This window comes from Alosa sapidissima, chromosome 5, assembly GCF_018492685.1.
Source record: "Alosa sapidissima isolate fAloSap1 chromosome 5, fAloSap1.pri, whole genome shotgun sequence".
Classification (NCBI taxonomy): Eukaryota; Metazoa; Chordata; class Actinopteri; order Clupeiformes; family Clupeidae; genus Alosa; species Alosa sapidissima.
In genome coordinates this window covers 5459040-5478145 of record NC_055961.1, presented here as the reverse complement: position 1 = coordinate 5478145, position 19106 = coordinate 5459040, and the positions used below count along the sequence as shown (strand labels likewise).

At 40.8% G+C, this 19106-nt stretch overlaps 1 protein-coding gene and 3 long non-coding RNA genes across 6 annotated transcripts in view; 1 reads left to right on the top strand and 3 right to left on the bottom strand.

Moving 5' to 3' along the window:
* The window catches only part of LOC121708394 (interferon-induced very large GTPase 1-like), a 30082-nt gene that overhangs the window by 4038 nt on the left and 6938 nt on the right, over positions 1-19106 (top strand). For 2 of the 3 annotated variants that reach the window (XM_042090987.1, XM_042090988.1), the window contains one exon: positions 14598-14666. The exons of the other annotated variant lie outside the window; for it this stretch is intronic. The gene's annotated coding sequence lies outside the window, so the exon portion shown is untranslated. The remainder of the gene's footprint in view (positions 1-14597; positions 14667-19106) is intronic. 3 annotated transcript variants of the gene reach the window in all.
* Positions 1991-3786, bottom strand: LOC121708401. The gene is made up of 3 exons (XR_006031636.1): positions 3755-3786; positions 2148-2266; positions 1991-2042 (listed from the first exon to the last, which is right to left on the bottom strand). It is a non-coding gene; the product is annotated as an uncharacterized LOC121708401 (long non-coding RNA).
* Positions 3794-4199, bottom strand: LOC121708405. Its single transcript, XR_006031640.1, has 3 exons — positions 4164-4199; positions 3955-4013; positions 3794-3850 (listed from the first exon to the last, which is right to left on the bottom strand). It is a non-coding gene; the product is annotated as an uncharacterized LOC121708405 (long non-coding RNA).
* LOC121708403 lies at positions 7863-8616 on the bottom strand. Its single transcript, XR_006031638.1, has 3 exons — positions 8582-8616; positions 8409-8492; positions 7863-8262 (listed from the first exon to the last, which is right to left on the bottom strand). It is a non-coding gene; the product is annotated as an uncharacterized LOC121708403 (long non-coding RNA).

The following is a 19106-nucleotide window of genomic DNA, read 5'->3' as shown; positions in this document are numbered from 1 at the left end:
ACCCATTAAAAATCATTACACCACTGACCAAGAAAATCCTGGTCTAAAGCAAAAAGCACATAAAAGCACAGCTATTTTGAAGGCACACTGTCACAAAATGTAAGCAGCCCTTAGCAACGAGTCCCAGGCAATGCCAAGTCCAGAGTCTTCAGAGAGTTTCCTTGTCTGACAGTTTACATAGTCCATCAAATTTTAGCTGTCACATCCATCAACACAAGGAGAGATTTTTCTTCTCGTTGGACGCTTCTATCATTATGATTATCTTAGTTATTGTTCCTGGTGTGCCCGTCAGGGCAGTGTATCTGCATTCTTCCCTCCTCTAATAGTTCTATGTGAAAGCACAGACTGTATGGCGAAGGCAGAAAGCAGTGACCCCGCAGGCCTTGAACCCGGGTCTCTGGGTACTAAAGCTGCAGCTTGACTGCAATGGCAAAGAGCCAGACTCTTTGGTATGGCAGTCAGAGTGCAGAGACCATAGACATTTGAGGTTTGCCAATGCCACTAAAGCTAACTCAATGCACTGCCACCAGGCGCCCCTTCTTTTTAGAACTTTTAGTTTTTGGTACCACACTCATGAGGTCGCTATGATAATATGCAACCTAGGAAATCTTATAACATTACACTACTGGTCAAAAGTTTAGAAACTTCTTTCATGGGTCTTTCTTTTTCTGACTGAAAAACTTAGATCTATGAAATAACACACCTGGGATTTTGTAGTAAATAAGAAGAGTAAAAAAACTAATGTTTTAGAGAACATTCGGAACATAGAGAACAATAGGAACATTCGGAACATAGAGAACAATAGGAAACCTGCCACTTGCCGCTGGTTAGTGTGATCCCCCCCTTACGGTACGTGTCCATTATCACGGTAAAACCCACCACGCCGCACATAGCCCATTGATTTATGGAGAGCGGCAAGGCGTAGCTAACACATCTGCAATGCACCTCGGGAAGGCATTCTAGCAGAAGGGCAGTCGTGAGGGGCAGTCGTGGCCTACATGGTTAAGGCTTCGGGCTTGGAACCGAAGGGTTGCCGGTTCGATCCCCGACCAGTAAGAATGGCTGAAGTGCCCTTGAGCAAGGCACCTAACCCCTCACTAAAAACTGGGACCCTAAGTAAAATCCTGCCAAGGGCCCCTCTTACCTGAACTCCAAAATGTATCCATGCATATAACACTGCATGAAAAGTGTGATTTTCGTCCCCGTAAACGACCGGAGATCTCCCTCATTTTCGGTAGTTGACGACAATTTGCAACCCGCGCTTGTCGCCGTTTGTCTGTGCCACAAATTGTCGGAACCGGACAATGACGTATGTGGAGTGCTTTCAGAGTGCTAATGGCCCTAATTAGCATATGAATGCAGCGAAACCGCGGCTGGCCAGGCCTGGCTTGAATATCCTTACTCAGTATTGGATGAAACCTGAAACCACAACTTTCAAACAAGTAAAATCACTCGTGATTGGTTGGCAGATCCCCAATAATATTGTATGTATATATATATAATGTATGTATATATATATTTATTTATTTATTCATATTATGCTGTATATTCATGTTATCCTATGTAGGCTACTACACTATTATTAGGCTACCATCAAGGACATGAATGAATTTATAGAGGAAATGAACATTTGCCAGGAACATGTTTATGCAAAGAAAGAGCTTTATTAAAACAAACACAACTATATACAAAGCTAGGATCTGCCCACACATGGGTAGAGGATGATCCAAAAACTACAACTCCGTGAACTGTCCATTTGCCTCCTCGGGGTTGTAGGTAACTGGCGGCGTTCTTTCCGAGGCAGGTCCGATGTGCAGACGCCTATTGTGCGTGGCTCTGTACTTCGGCGTCGCCTCTAACCGGGACTGCAGCTTCGCACAGAGTTCAGAGAGCTCCGGCCTACGAAATGACGGCGACCGTACAATCCATCCAGAGACCCCGCCAACAACGCCATCTTCTTCGTCAGACATGAGGTCTACGGTGGCGGACTTCCAGAGTTCCACCTCGTCATCTGCTAGCACACTCTGTCTCGATTCCAGCAGCTGTAAAAAAAACAATGAATCAGTACTGTGCGATGCGATGCACTGCGTATGGACACAACACATCTATCAATGCACCTGAAAAATAGACACCAAATAAAGCCTTACCCTCTTTCTTCTCGCTCGACTCTGAGCTGAACTCTTCGCAGCTTCCGCCCGCAATGAGTTTTCTGGCTGGGTATATCTAAAGCTCCTGCGTACCGTCTCGTAATATGTCTTACAGGCGGCTGGAAAACAATTAGGCTAAATGAGAGTGGTATGAATAAAAATCAAACGCAACAGTAACATTAAACAAGGAAGGAGAAACAGTAAAAAAAGTCACTTACACACAGTGATGCCAGTAATGCGTTACTTAGTAATCGCGTTCGTCTATTTTTACCACTTTTTTCGGTAATGAGTAATCTAACGCGCTACTATTTACAAACCAGTAATCAGATTAAAGTTATTTATCTAAGTTACTGTGCGTTACTATTTTTGTCATTTTCCTTAAAAAGATATATTCTTTGCTTTCTTCTTGTCTTGGGGATTAATGTCATGTAGGCTATGCTCACGTTTTCAGCATGAGGACAATTCACGTGTAAAACCACGCAGCGACACAAACGTAAACAACAATAGAGGAAGAGAGAGAGAGATGCACATTTCATCAGTCATTACTTTGAGTTTGTCAGCTAAACATGACAACATTAAGGTACATTGTACATTCTGTGCTGGCGACAAAGTGCTGTCTAGCTAGACGTCCCAAGTCTCCCGACGTTTTGGGAGTCTCCCACATATTGATAGCGGCTTCTTGACGCCCGCAAAATCTCCCGGAACCTAGAGCGAACAAGAGCACGCAAGCCAGACCGGACTTCAAATCGCGTGTGCATATGAGTTTAACGCGCACACAACGGAGAGGGAGAGAGAGAGGAGTGGTGTGTTTGTGCCTGAAGTGCATCCAAGACAGAGAGCATCCTGGTCTGTTTTGCTAAATCAACCAATCAGTTTTCAGTGTAAGTGTGCTTATATCTCTTTTCTCCCAAACTTAATTAATCAGTTCAGTCAGTGTATCTAGGAACAGGAGCGTCATGGCAGCGTCAGTGCCCCTCAAAAAGGAAGATTTAAGACCGATTTCACATTAGACTACACAAAAGTGTACCCAATTGTCTCATAAGATTAAAACATAATGATAGTCTTGCACACTGCACTGTTTGTAACAGCGACTTTAGCTTTGCTCACAGCGGGTTAAATGATTGCAAAAGACTTGTTGAGGTGAGTTTAACAAGTGTAATTTCATTTGCATATTACTCAGGCCTATACAAGATGGCTAGTTGCCAAGGCTACATGAAAAAAAAATCTACAAAAAAATCTACATATTTTACTATAACAATTTCTATCAATAGGCCTTCCTTATTTTGGTGTTGGTATTATTGAACAAACATCTGAATTTCAGTATCTAAGTAGGTTAGGTTGGGATGTCTGCTATACATGGCTGACATTACTGTTAAAATGCACTTCCAGTATAGTGAGTATTGGCAAAACCGGTTATCATTTTTATGTTGAGGCAGTGGGGGTGTTGTCGGCAGCTGCTGAAAGTAACTAATAAAGTAACTTGTAATCTAACTTAGTTACTTTTAAAATCAAGTAATCAGTAAAGTAACTAAGTTACTTTTTAAAGGAGTAATCAGTAATCAGTAATCAGATTACTTTTTCAAGGTAACTGTGGCAACACTGCTTACACACAATGTCGTCTTTATCAACATCGTGTAAATCGACTTGCAGATATTGCTCCGAGCAAATAGGAGGTCACCGCCTCATTATGAGGCAAGATTAGTCTGTGAAAACAAAATGTACAGTTATGATCGGTATCTATCTTATGGTATCTATACGTATATATTTCCTTATACCGCAGAATGAAAGTATATTCTTTAAATCTTACCCTTGCTCCGGTTCGTAGCGCCTGCAATTTGTCTCCGAGTTGTGAAGACGGCGTGCTTCCTGTAAATGACAAGACAAAAAAACACACTTTAATAAAGCTGGTTCTGCTCACTTGTTCTTTTGCAAGGCTACTAGGCTACTCTTAGCTTTGGTTTTAGGCTAGGGTAGGCTACTTTTAGCTTAGCTAGCAGTCATCGAACATATTCTTACCGCAAGCTTGGGATTGTGCACCCGTCTTCTCTTCTTAAAGTTTGTCTCTCGCACAGTTTTTCGACTCCAGAGCAGCCAACCGGCCTCTATGGACAGCAACCTGGAGTTTACCTAATTGCTTGAATGACTTGCAGACAGCTCCAAGCAAAGAGGAGGTCACGACCCCATTAAGAGGCAAAATTAATCTGTGAAAACAAAATGTACAGTTAAGATCGGTATCTATCAACGTAGCCTATCTATTTCCTTATAGCCTTATTGCTCCGGTAGCGCCTATGTGTCTCCGAGTGAACCCTGGTAGGCTACGGCTGGCTACCGCGGCTCTGATTTCCCGAGTACCGTTCTAATCCAGAAACCATAGGCTACACTCCCCCCCACATTAAATGTTTTCAATAAAGATACAAATAAAAATAATTGTTCTCAAACTATTTACTTTTAATATATCCACAATATGGCAGAGGTGGAAAAAGTATGAAAATATTGTACTCAAGTAAAAGTACCAATACCTTGATGAAATATTACTCAAGTACAAGTTAAAATACCGATCTGAAAATGTACTCAAGTAAAAGTAAAAAGTAGTTCATTTAAAATGTACTTTAAAGTAAAAGTTACTTAGTTACTTTTTTTTGGGGGGGGGGTGGGTACCAGAACAACCAGTTTTACCAGAGACTCTAATGAGGAGATACAGCACTCAAAAAATCCTCCATAGTAATGCATGGGGTTAGTTTGTAACGCCAATATGGCAGTGTCTACACATATCACAACCCTTCCGCGGCAAAACGTTGACATGTGAATACATTGAGCCAATCATGTGGTGTGTTGTAAAATACATTGAGCCAATCATATGGTGTGCTGTGAAGACATCGTGCCAATCATCTGTTGTGATCTCGCTGCTGGAGCAAGATTGGTGTCGTGAAGCCTTACGCACACGCATTTCTGCCGAAATAGATGCACGATAAGTGCCCAAAAAGTGTTGCAATATGGCCGCCGAGTGGAGGTACTTGCCTGATAAGGATGTTGAGAAATGGAGATCTATGTGAAAAATTACCGGAGTTCTCCTTTAAGTTTGAGCAGTAGTTGATTTTCAAAGTTAGTTGCACTCATCCTTGGGTCGCTTTGCAGTGAACAGTAATCCAGCACAACTGAAAAGCCCCTCACAGGCAGCTGAGGCAGGCAGGCCAATGTTGAGTTGCAGAGAGTTTTTTTTATATTTGGAAACGAGCAGAAGGTTCAGCAGATTAAAGGGCGTCGAACTGGGGGGGAAAGTGGGAAGTATAGGGCAATGGAGGAAAGGGCCCTTGAAAAGTGGAATACAGGGGGCACAACACTTTCATCAGGCATTAGTAATAACTCAGCTAATCCACACATAAAAAATCCAATTTTTTAAGTAATACGTTGCTCTCTTCTGGCTAGCTGCTAAATATGAACAAGATAACATGAGATTACCGAACCACACTTGTTGCTTTTACTATCAGATTCTGATACAATTAAGACGAAACAACAGCTTAGTGATGTAGGGTAAATGGAAATACTTCCCCAATGTTGTCAAAACAAACAATAGTCAACTTACTGACATCTCTCATTGAATGACCGCAACCGGGGAAGTAGAGTCATGTGTAATGAAGTGGAATAACACAGGGAAAAAGTATTAAACACGCTAAGAAAAAGCACTAAGGCAAGGAAAGGGAAGGAACGAGCTGGAATCTGTAAGTAGTTAGAGAGTAGTTATCCTTTCTATCTGTGCAAATTAATATAAGCTTGGTTAGTAGCTTACATATCGATGGGCTATAAAAAGGTTTTTCATTACCAAGGTGTCACACAAGAAACATTTCATGATGGATAAAAGCAAAAAGCTCTCCCAAGACCTTTGCAACCTTATTGTTGCAAAACATATCAATGAAACTGGTTACAGATGCATTTCAAAACTTCAGAATCTTCCAGTAAGCAGCATGGGAGCCATTATCTCCAAGTGGAAGAAACATCACTGCATCATCAACCGGCACAGGGCACAGGATCTCCTTGCAATATTTCTGACCAGGGAGTCAGAAGGATAGTCAATTCCAAGAGCATGCAAGGACCACTCGGAGAAGGCTCCAGAAAGACTTGAAGGCAGCCAATTCAATTAAATTCAATTAAACAGTTCTGGAAGTAATCTGGAACTAAAGATCAGGATTCACAAGAGGGACTCCTGGAATCTGTTTAGAACAATGGACCAAAATCACACCTGATACTGCGACTACTAGGTTTTGTCATACAGGAAATGTCTTGAAGCTGTCTTTACAAACAAAGGCTTCCACAAAGTATTGAAGAAATTTCAGTAGACAGGTTCCTGTGTCATTTCATTTTAATACACAAAACTCTTGTTTGGATTTTTTATAGCTAATTACTGGAAAAAAATTAAGCGTTCAATACTTATTTCCACCATATATTTATTTTACCTGAATATTTTAACTTCCAAATGAAATGTAAAAATGAATGTCAGACGAAATGTAAAGTTTGACTGATTGGATTTTGTATACAAAACATAGTGAAAACTGTCTAAGGTCACTCTCACTCTCCCTTGCTAAAGAGCTAAATGGTTTAGTCCGCCTGCACGATTAAGGTAGTCTATCTTTTGTTTATTTAGTTGAGCGTCGCTAGTAGTGGACCGCTAATTGTTGTGCTGCTGGTGCAATGTCTTTCTCCAAGAAAGCCAAGTCAAGTTACTAAAAACAAAGGCCAAAACAGGAAAAAGAGAGACATCCAAATGAGGGGAAACAACTGCTAATAAACTTCTTTCCAAAGAAAGGTGAGCACAAACGTCAAAACACGAAATCCCATGGTGTTTGCTTGAATATCTCCGCAATCATTGGTGCTAAAACGAACTGAGACAACCCATTGGAATAGCGGAAAATACACTTTCATAGGTTAGGCTAATCTGATGCATTTGATTTGATCTGATGCATCTGAGGCTATTTATTAAGAAACAGCAGTTCACTTAATGCTTTGAGCCAGAGAGCTGGCCGATAGCATCAGGGGTCAGTAAAGCATATTGAATTAATGTATTTCAGTGCATTGTGCCCAATTCACAAATTCACAGTTACTTGCAAAGATTCAAAAATAAAAACATAATTAAATAATAATAATAATAAAAACACTCTTACACTAGGAGCTTATTCACCTGTAGGCTAACAAGCCCCATAGACATATAACTGATTTGCCAAATAGGCTGTGAAATCCCAAAAACCTGTTCTGCCAAAGCATCATTAATGTAAATGGAGGGGTGGAAGGGCTTTGCAAGTGTTTTGAAAGATTTAGATAGATAGATAGATAGATACTTTATTGATTCAAAGTCTCAGTAGCATACAGACATCACACACAACATGCACTAACAACAAAAAAAGTAATAAAAGTATATAATATAAAAAACACAACTAAGCAATAAGGACAGTAGAAGATAAAGGGTATACTAAAATACAAATTATACTGAATAACACTAAATCAAGTCTAAAACAGTATCCATAGTGTGCTTAGGGGTGATTAAGCATGAGGCGCTTGCAATGACTGAGGCAGGGACTGAGCCTGTGATTCTCTGTGCATAGTAAGGTAAGGTGCTCTGTGAGAGTGAGTGTCATGGTGATGGTGCAAATTAGTAAGTCCAACAGTGCAAGAATAAAGTCTAGAGACCAGCATAAAATAAATATGGACATATAAGAGAGTAGACAAGGTAATATAAAAAAGACTATAGAAAAACTATATCAGTGCAAGAATGGGTTGACGTAATAGGGTTACAGCCGTTATACGAGTATTGATTATAAAGCATTAAGTATTAAGTAAAGGTATAAGTGTGGCCACAATCCGGCTGTGGGATGGAGGGAGGGGTTATGCATATGTGCTAATATAGCATGCAAACAGTGAAGCAGTAAGACAGTGGTAAAAAGTGGCTAGTGGACAGAGAGTACAGCAAGATTTTGATACTCTGTTAAAAACACCTAGCATAGACATATCAAGACACAGTGTTTCTCCAATAATTTGTTGTAACACTTCTGGGGGGAAGATTGGCCTGTCACTTGATGTGCTTGATGGAGAGGGTGAGAATGGTCCGACAGCTTGTCCTGTAAGACTAGAGAGAGAGAGAGAGAGAAAGAAAGAAGAGAAGAGAAGGGGAGGGAGACTAGATACCATATTCATTAGCACCAAATACAAATAAATGGCCAAGTTTGTTTTTGTTTCATTTGTAGCTTGAAGTACAGAGACAGTATGTAATACCTTTCACAGCTTGCTGTCTGGAAGGTGGTGCTGAACTGGGCCGATGGAGACGATGGGAGGGGTACGCCAGCTTGTCCTGCAGGGCTAGAGAGAAAGAGAGTTTTTTTTTTTTAACCATCTTCATGAGCAACAAATAAAACTAAATGGCAAAGGACAAATATAGTAAGTGATACCTTTCACTGCTTGCTTGAGAGGGTGGGGGGGGTCCGCCAGCTTATCCTACAGGGCTAGAGAGATTACAGAGAGATGAATAACAAACACTACTTACCCACAATTATACCTGCCACCAAAACGTAGCTTCACATCCACCAATGTAATAGTGTGCCATTGCCATGCTAGCTAGCACGTTAACTCTTACCAACGAACTCCTACCAACGATGCTAACGAACACGAACATCCAACTTAACAATGTGCTCTGGTCATTTCAGTCCATATAAGTATTATCTGTGATTTCAGCTACACAGGAAAATACTTGGCAAAGTCTTCGCAGCAAAATCTAACATCTAACTACAAACAGTTTTAAGTAATACGTTGCTCTCTTCTGGCTAGCTGCTAAATATGAACAAGATAACATGAGATTACCGAACCACACTTGTTGCTTTTACTATCAGATTCTGATACAATTAAGACGAAACAACAGCTTAGTGATGTAGGGTAAATGGAAATACTTCCCCAATGTTGTCAAAACAAACAATAGTCAACTTACTGACATCTCTCATTGAATGACCGCAACCGGGGAAATTATCTTATTAATGGAAAATACCGAGAAACCTTTTCTGTGCACACCATAGACAGTGGTGCACACACGGGATGAAATTGAGGAAAAGGAAGAAGAAATGACATCATACCCAGCGTCACTTGAAGCTCTTCGTGATTGGTCGATGCTGCAGTACCAGGAACGCCCAATGGGCGTTCTTGTTTAATGACGGACACGCCCATGCCGCAGACGGACCCTACTCCACTCATCTGGCACTAGATCCAACGCTCTCCATTCTTCCAAGCAAAAAGGGAAGTGCTCATTTAAGGTCCCCTCTTCTAGAAGGAATGAGCGCCGACGATCACGGGCGCGTTGTTTAGGATTCACATCCACATACATCCAAGTAACGTGAAGTAGTAGTAGGGATGGGAAGTCTGACACCGAGGCACCGAAGCTCATATCAGTTCCGCGAAGCAATCTGCTTCGGCACAATCTATCGGAGCGCGTATCAAAGTTGTTAGGTCATGTGACTGATGACGTACGAAGCTTCGGACGTCACTGAAAGTTTAAATGGGACATTTGACACAGGGGCACCGGTGCTTGTATCAAACCCCTAAAGCGTTACAGGTTCGATAAACCTTTAAAGTGTTAACACTTTGAGCAATTGCGGAGTCAAATTGTCTCATTGATTTAACACGTCTCAATGGATAGCAGGCAACATGTTTTCACAAACCCCACTGTTCACAATGCCCTTTATATGTTTTCTGTTATCTGACACTGCTGTGGTCATCTGCAGCAATTAGCCTACGTTATTTTGCCATTAGTTTTTGCAAAACATCAAATAAAGTCTTAAACACAACCACTATAGAGAAGCATGCAATATCAAATAATGCTAACGCATGGCAATTATGAACATGCAGGATTTGAACCCCGGTCGCGCGCGCGGTATACGAACACGCTACCACCCTCCCAAGGCCATTTTAAGATTTCCACGGAAACATAGGATTATTTAAAACCAAGCACATTACATTTTCAATTCGAATCATTAGAAGCATATCAAAACTATAATATTTATTCCAATGACTGTAGGCCTAATAGTTTTTACTCACAAGGGAACAGAACACGTTGTCTCTCCGCTCTGTTTTGGTCGGCAGGGCCATTTGGTCGGCATGTGGCTTCGTCTGTGATTGTTTAATCGCTAATGAGAGCCGCCGTTATGTCTGCTAACCACCAGATGTCACTGTTTTGTATTCGATGCTTTGACACTTCGAAACACTTATGATACAATCAGGAAGAACCTTCCAAGGCCTCATGGGGCTTCATTCGCCCAACCCTAAGTAGTAGCCTAATGAAACTGTAGGCTAGCCTTTCTGTTCTGCTGAATCCAAGTACAGCTCGCTGCAGCCTGTGGGAAGGCGAGGCTTGGAGATGCTCCTCTCTGAATTTGCCGCCGCACACTGACTGTTGTTTATCCTATCAGCTGTTCTGGTGGAAGCGCGACCACAGTGCAACCACTGCTCACTAGAGGAAGTGTCTCCCCTGCTGGTGTGGGGGCGTAACGGTTGGACTTAGTGGTTTATTGAAGTGACCCTGCTGTGGCGTATAGACTGAGAATGTTTTGGACTGTGTAAATAGTCTACTACCAGGGAAATAGGCAATCTCTCTCTCTCTCTCTATATATATATATATATATATATATATAGGTATATATTTTCATTCAACAAAAAGATATGCAGTTTTGCATATATTTTTGTTGAATGAAGATAGTGATAAAGACAATCATTTATATATTTGCCTCTGAAATTGTCATTGTGTTGGTGTGAAGGGAAAATCTGAATCTAAACTCTATCGACTGTTTTAAGTCAGGTTACATTATTGGAGCTTGCAGGGAACAGACATGTCATACCCAGCATCATTTCTGCCTGTTGAGCGTATTACTGGGAGTTGTGTGGTTAACACATCCACTGTTTAAGCAAGACCAAAGGCCACAGTCATGCCAGCATGCACAGTTCACCCCCCCCCCCCCCCCGCAACCCTGATTTGCATTTGCATAGCTCACAGCATTTTCATTTACATGTTAAAGCTCCTCCCCTAGAATTAGGAGGAGGGGGGTCATGGGGGGACGACTGCCAAGCAAGGCCCACGTCAATTTCTGACAATTCATGGCAGTTTTCGGCGTTGCCTGCAAATTACCGTGAACAGCCGTTAACCTGAACTTCCACGACAATCTACAGTGCCGCATAGTGACGAAAATCACACTTTTCATGCAGTGTAAATAGTTTTGGCAGGGTTGCCAACTCTCACGCATCTGGCGTGACACTTACTTACACTTTCAGCATCAATCTCACGCTCTCACGCACACGCAATAAATGTCACGCCAAATCCATTCTTTTTTATTTTTCAATCCGTTCATTTTCTGTTGATGACTAGACTAGACCACAGCGTATTGTTTCTAAATGACAGGAGACAAGTGTAAGGCATAGGTAGGCTCTTTAAACAAACAGCAGGTAGGTGTAATATCTGCCTACAACGTAATCGGCGCAGTTTTCTCTGATTGTTGATTCGCTGACTATTTTAATCCTGCCCTATGAGGCAGACGGACACAAAGTGAGGCCACCCATTCTTCTCTGTTATTATACGGCTCTTCAGAGTGCTGCAGAATGCTCCATTCACTTGAATGGGCCTTCCCAACGTTCGGTGGTCTGCTAATTCTCAATAACAGACCGTTGCTAAGTATAACAGACCGCTGTCAAGGAAAATGGGTAACGCTTTAGAATAACATGTGCTTATTAGGTACTAACAGTGCATAATAAGCAGTTAACAATTCATTACTAACAGTAAGTTAACTGTTGTTATCCTTTAATAACATTAACTAACTGTTAACATGCAGCTTGTAAGTGTTAATAAGCAGCCTTTTAAGTTACTTACAAGCATATTTGTTAACAGTTGTAAGTGTTAACAAGCAGCTTGTTAATGCTTGTTATTAGTGTATAAGACAAAGAGGTGGATAACTAATACCACTTTTCCACCAGAGACATATTTGTAAAAAGCATAGCTGGTATGATATAGAACATTATCGGAATATAGAATCAATATGAACATTTTCCTCAAAACACAGATAGGATTGTAGCTCAGTCAGTAACAGATCACTCTATGACGCAGGAGACCAGGGTTTGATCCCTGCTTTCTGCAGCCATTTTGAAGGTGCATTTCTCACAGCTATACCAAGCTAGATAGATAGATACAGTAGATAGAGATAGAAGGTCGGGCTTGTGGAGCTATAGGCTACAGGCCCTTGCTTTAGATCGGGGGGCTGCAAAATTTACTACAAATAGGTAAGAAAGGTCTTATAAGCGTATTAGTTATCCACCTCTTTGTCTTATACACCATTAACAAGCTGCTTGTTAACACTTACAACTGTTAACAAATATGCTTGTAAGTAACTTAAAAGGCTGCTTATTAACACTTACAAGCTGCATGTTATTAAAGGATAACAACAGTTAACTAACTGTTAGTAATTAATTGTTAACTGCTTATTATGCACTGTTAGTACCTAATAAGCACATGTTATTCTAAAGCGTTACCGGAAAATGGGCTTTGTGCTTCTAATTCACGTCTTTCATATTACTGCGCAAGGACTGGAGCTTCATTCAAAAGTGAAAGCAGACGGTTGATCGGCTGTGTTCTAAAGAATGTTTGATTCAAGTTCAGTGTGTGCTGTTGCGAACTATTTGTTTCTCACCAAAAGCCAAGATGAAACGATAACAAATAGGCTATGTGGGCTAAAGAGTCATATCGTGGGGAGTTTATTGTTTCGTTTTGGGCAAGTAGCCGTGTAATAAGCGGGATAATGTATAGAATGTTGGTCATTATGCTCTGCTGCGCGTCGGGGTCCGGTTCGCCCTGTCGGGACCTATTTCCCGATAATGACCGGCGTTCTATACATTATCCCTTACTTGAACTACTCACAAAGTAGCCTACTCATCATACATATATCACATGAAAGAACATTTTCTCACCTTTAAACAGTGCTAGCTGCTCTGCTATTTGTTGTGATAAATGGTTCGAGAGAAAATTGTGAATTTTAAAGAAATAATCATATTCAGGGTAGGAATTTCACGGCGGCCACGACGTTGCCCCTTGCGTTGGCCGTGACGCCCCTTTGAAAATCAGAGGTTTACAGGCCACTGTGGCCGTGGTGCCCTCTTCTTTCAATATTCTGGTTTGCGTCCGACTAATAGCGTATTTTATTTGCCTGTGGCCTGTCAAAATAATCTTAGCATTCACAGTGCAAATGAATCTAGTCTTTTACGCAGTGGAGAAAGTGACAGCGCACGGCAAGAAAGAAAGTGTGTCCAAATTCACCCATTCTTCTCAGTTGAACTACTCGCGAAGTAGCCTACTCATCATACAGACATCACAAGTATCACATCACATGAAAGAGCTTTTTCTCAGCTTTTAAACAATGTTAACCACTAATTGATGTGGTGAACGGTTCGCGAGACAAGTAAATAATATGATTAAATTGAATCATAAATTCTAGGTTCTGCGCCTATCTCCCTACCCATTCATCTTGGTGGAATACTTCACGAACCCTTCGTTCAACACATGACAAACCATATATCAAAATAAACAGCAGACCTTACCGAACACAAAAGGTGTAAAGCAGTCTCCTGTACAGTTAGCCGTTCCAGAGTAATCCGGGTTTGAATTTGCAGCAAATTTCGACATGCATGTCTCTAAATTTGGGCTCTAAGTTTCACAATGTGTTTATTTCTTTCTACATGATTTCATAACAGGCAAAATGCAAAATAAATGTTACAAATATCGCCTAGATATTGGTAAATATTAAAATCTAGGATATACAGCTGACTAAGAGTTTGTGAAAGTAGCCTTAATGATCACAAAATGCTAAGCATGCATCTAGGCTATTTGAGTTTCTTAAAGTTGAGCTGTGCTTAAATTGTTCAATACATGATTTCATAACAGGCCAAATATAAAATAAATGTTAAATATAGCCTAGATATCTGTAAATATTAGATGATCAGATGATTTACAGTTCTATGTAATATGTTTTATGTTTTGGTAATGTTTCATACAGTGATGCAGGTCTACTGCTGTGAACAGGCTAAATACAACTTTGATCATTTTTATAGCCTACTACTGCATAGTTAACTTTGGCCTTGGTGCCCTGACATGTGGCCTTTGTGTCCCCCACCAAATATGCCCAACTGAAGGCCAAGTGGCCTTGCCACTAAAATGGTGAAATTCCAAGCCTGATCATATTATTCTGCATGCAGCTCTGCGCTCATCTCAATTCATCAAGGTGGAATATCTCACAAACTCTTTGCTCAACACATGTCAAACTGTATATCAGAATAAACAGCAGACCTTAACTGAACACAAAGGTGTAATTAGATTAGATTCAACTTTATTGTCATTTAGCTTTAGATTCAACTTTTCATTTAGATTCAACTTTATTGTCATTACAGGTACAGAGCCAATGAAATGCAGTTGACATCCAACCAGAAGTGCAAAGAAGCAGTAAATACCAAGTGCAGGTAGAGTATGGTTGTGTAGACAATAGAGATTAATAATGTACAGTGTATAGTTTGATAAATACATGTTTTCCAGATGACATTTCTACAGAGATAAATAGAGTATATATGTAGAGTATAAATAGACATTCTATATAACTAATATATATATATATATATATATATATATATATATATAAACAGTGGGCGTCGCTTTCAAATGGCCCCTTCAGTCGCGCATTACGCGGCGTGAAGCTGCATGCTTGAAACTTTAGTACCACTTTCAGCCACTGTGCGTCGCTCTTCCACTGTACATCGCTCTGTCAGTAGCCTGACTGCCGCCCCTTCTGAAAAAGCAGGATGCTACCGTTAAACATAATTGTTGCCGATAGGAATCCCAGCCTACGAATTCAATAACAAAATAAATCATGCATAATTAACTCATTGAGTGCAAAAAACTTAATATTACGTTTTTCCTTCCCATGCGTTGAGTGCCAAAAACGTAATATTACGTTTTTAGCTTTTTTTTCGTGGGTCTATCACTAGGTGGCAGTCTCGCCAGGTCTCGCTAGGTCACTTCCCGGAAACTTTACAGGCAACACTTCATATTTCATGAAAGACGTTATATCTCCATTTCTAGAAAAAAAAAACAGGGATTTTGATGAAAACTAGCCACTGTTTAGCTTGGGATTTCTCAGGAACAGAGGCGTGTAGAAATACACGGTTTGCACCCACTGAGAGCTTAAAGTCTCACCTTTCAAACGAGCCATTGTATGTGTTCATAGCTATAACACAGAATATGCTGTGGCTGTACAAAAATCATCAACAATGGTCTAGATTGCTGGCACTCTAGGACAAAGCTTCCAAAAACAGCTTGGCATTCAATGAGTTAAACATTACCTTGATTTAGGCTACTTGGGTATGGCTTAAGGCTTGACTACACGGTGGTAATGAAAATCGAAATCTGCTTTTGATGGCCTACCGGTGCCGCTCCACAAAACGAAAAAATATCTTAATTTGCTGTCTACATTATTGTCAGTGTTGGGTTAACGCAACTACGCAAATCAAAACAGTGGTGTGATAATTGAGCCAGTAGAGAAATAACTGTTCAGAATTAATCTGTAGCCTTGGGTAGGCTTCTGCGACGTTTTTAACAGGCTATGCTATAGAGGCTTAGACAACTATGACCCCTGTTTTGGTTTCGTAAATTAATTTGCCCTACTTCTTGACTGCAATGTAGTCAATTGACTGCTTGACATGTCATTTTTATTTTTCTGTACAATAAACAAATACATCTGCTTTATGCCGCAGAATTACATTCATATTTGGAACTTACATAGTCCAATGCATCGTTACACTACGTTAGTGTTTCCCAAAACCATAGTAGCAACGAACGTTCGCAACCACTATCGTAAAGTTGTGTAGTTACAACTACACCTCTCGACCTGTGGTAGAATGCTAGTAGAAGTTCCAGGGATCTTCATGTCAAAGACGTCACTGACGCCAGTTATTTGTTTGCAAATTAATAATCATAAATATATTTAGGTTTCCAATTGATATTTACACTTCTAACCACCATACATCCATATTTTAAAATGCCCAAGGCAGAAAATACACAAATTAAAAGTCAATTTGCAGCCATGTGCATGTAAGTAAGTCACACACCTGCAGATAATAATAAGGTGGTGCGCACTTTTTGACGAGTCAGCTGAGAATAGGTAGTCTTTGATTTTCATGGAGGGGGGGGTCCTTGTTAGTTTATGCAAACCAAGCCAAGAAGGCTGATTCGGATTTTGATAATATGATCTGCACAAAAGATAAACTTAGGTAAACAACGATGTCAATATTGTTGTCAAAATCTTAACCCAGATTCGAACTCTTGGACAGGGGACTGGTAACTGCTGTGCAACGGCGGCTGTCATCTGCCGGCCTTAACGCAATGCGCCACAGAAGTATGTGCAGGTGCCCGTTCACGTGCTACTAAACGTCATTAACCACCTTAGTCCAGACTACTGAAGTTAGGAAACTATCGTGGTCCAAACTTACAGTACTATGTAAGTACGACAGTTTTGGGAAACAGTCGTAACTTACATGTTGGTTAGTTGAACGATGCATCCTGTTAGTAAAAAGCTAACCTCCGTAGTTGTACGGGAAACGCACCCCAGATCAGCTTGTAGTAGGCCATTAGCAATCTGTTTATTTTATTTTATGAAGCCTACACAGTAGATCACATGCCACATTCTCACTTTCAATAGACAGATGCAATAGCCATTGGTCAAGTATTGAGTATAAAGCAATTAAGATAGTACCCTATACAAAGCGTACTTCATACTATCATAAAAATTGGATTAAATATCGTAGGCACAGGAGAAAACTTGTACATCCATTGGCCCGTGGGGAGATCACATGCCAGTTGCCTCTTCGTTCAGTGCTATGACTCGTTCGGCTGTGAGCTTGTTTCGCCAAAAAAAACTCTATTGCAGATATCAATGCGTCTTTGTTCATGGGTTTGGCCTCACAGCAGAAGCTTAGACAACTATGACCCACGTTTTGGTTTCGTAATTTGCCCTACTTATTGACTGCAATGTAGTCAATTGACTGCTTGACAGGTTATTTTTATTTTTCTGTACAATAAACAAATACATCTGCTTTATGCCGCAGAATTACGCACTTGGCCAGCCTATAGAACGGGCACATTTTGGAGAGAATAGAGAATGTACGCACGCAAGAATCTGTAGGCTATTTGTGGCTGGTTACCAGCAAACAATGTTTAATGAATTAACTCAAGACGTCAAACATTTTCTAAACAATACAAACAGAAAGGATGCAGCAGGCAGCAAATTTAGAAGAGTCATTTCCAGTGGAAGAACAAAATGCTGAATGAAGCCCAAAAATATGAAGGCATATCTGGCAAGTTGTTATTTTTTGAAGACGTAAATGGTTGGGCTATAGGCCTAGTTTGCAAGAAGGAGACATAAAGCGTGAGCATGCCACACTATCCACAGCTGTGGTAGCGGAGGATTAGCCTACTGTTAGCGCAGGATTTATATAAAATTCTTCAACAGAAGGCCTGCCTTTAATGCAGGCTTGCCCAAAAAAGGCCTGTGGTTTGCGCAGCCTACAGTAAGTAGGTCTTAGTGAGTTAGGAGTCCTCTAGACTTCTTTTAAGCTGTCTCAGAGGTGGAAAGTTGCGTTCGTTGGGGGCAGGGCCGGATTAACAATTCATAGACCCTTGTCTGATGGCCCCCCTGCCCCCCAGCCAACGTGAATCGGGCGGTCAGTTAATTAGGCCTATCGTGAAGATTTGTATTGCCATTTAAGGCACGAGCGCATCTGTGAGGCCAAGCCTCACCAAGACAAACGGCCAAGCCCGTTTGTTTACAACTAACATTACATTTAATTAAACTGCTTATGGGCTATGCTGAAATAGTTTCAACATTTTGAATATCAGTGTCGGGTGAATTAGGAAATGCCATGGCTGAAAGCTGCTTGGGATCCCCCCTGTCAAGCAATAACCATACAAAAAGTTAAAAACAGATGACATGATACGCGTCACTGACATAATGCGCAAATAATATAGCCTAGATATGCCAATATATTCGAATACATGTGTTTATTTTAGAGGGGATATTCGAACGTCATTTTTGAGCAATTTTGACATCCCTAGTCCACTGTAGGCTACGCCAATCGTCTATTAACACCTTCCACCTAACCCCGGTGAGTGGGGGTCGCTATAATGCGTGTGAAATAGCACCATTGAGTAGCCTATGCGAAATAGCCTTAAAATCGTTCCGGTGTTGTGTGCCTTCTGGTTTCTCCACCTACTGGTTTCCTTGCGCGTGCATGCACTGCAGCAGTTGTCAGACATTCACAAACAAGTTGTTTTAGGCGGTTTGAAGTCGCTTTTCATACGCCATGAGCGCTCGGCTACATTACAGCCACTCGGACAAAAGACATGTAAAAAAATATATGTTTTGAAAACTAGCATTAAACTGGATTCGATCCCGCAAAAGCAACACACGCGTGACTCTCTCCATCCTGATTTCCTACTCTTTGAGCCAACTAATATGTTAAGCGAATCAATTAACTATTGTAGGCTACCATTAATTAATAACGTAAGCAACACCCAGGTAACATGTTGTCCAGGCTATCTGAAACAAGGGGTTGCCTCTCCTCTACAACAACTGGTTACCTTGGGCTGCTACAGTCGTCAGTGCACTGTGCACAGTAGGCCTATGCTACTCTTTGTGGTTGATCAACTAAAAATAAAAGATGCATTTGGTGATGACGTTATTGTAGGCCTAGTAGACCTACATTCTGAGAAATTAAATGGTACGAGAAACGATCTACATAGCGCACCAGACCGCGATGTCTTAAAGGGTTGAATGAAGGGAGTTTGCAAAAATTAGTGTATTTTTCAAGTCAATAAACATTCTTAATTTTCGAATGTCTTTGTCAGGGAAC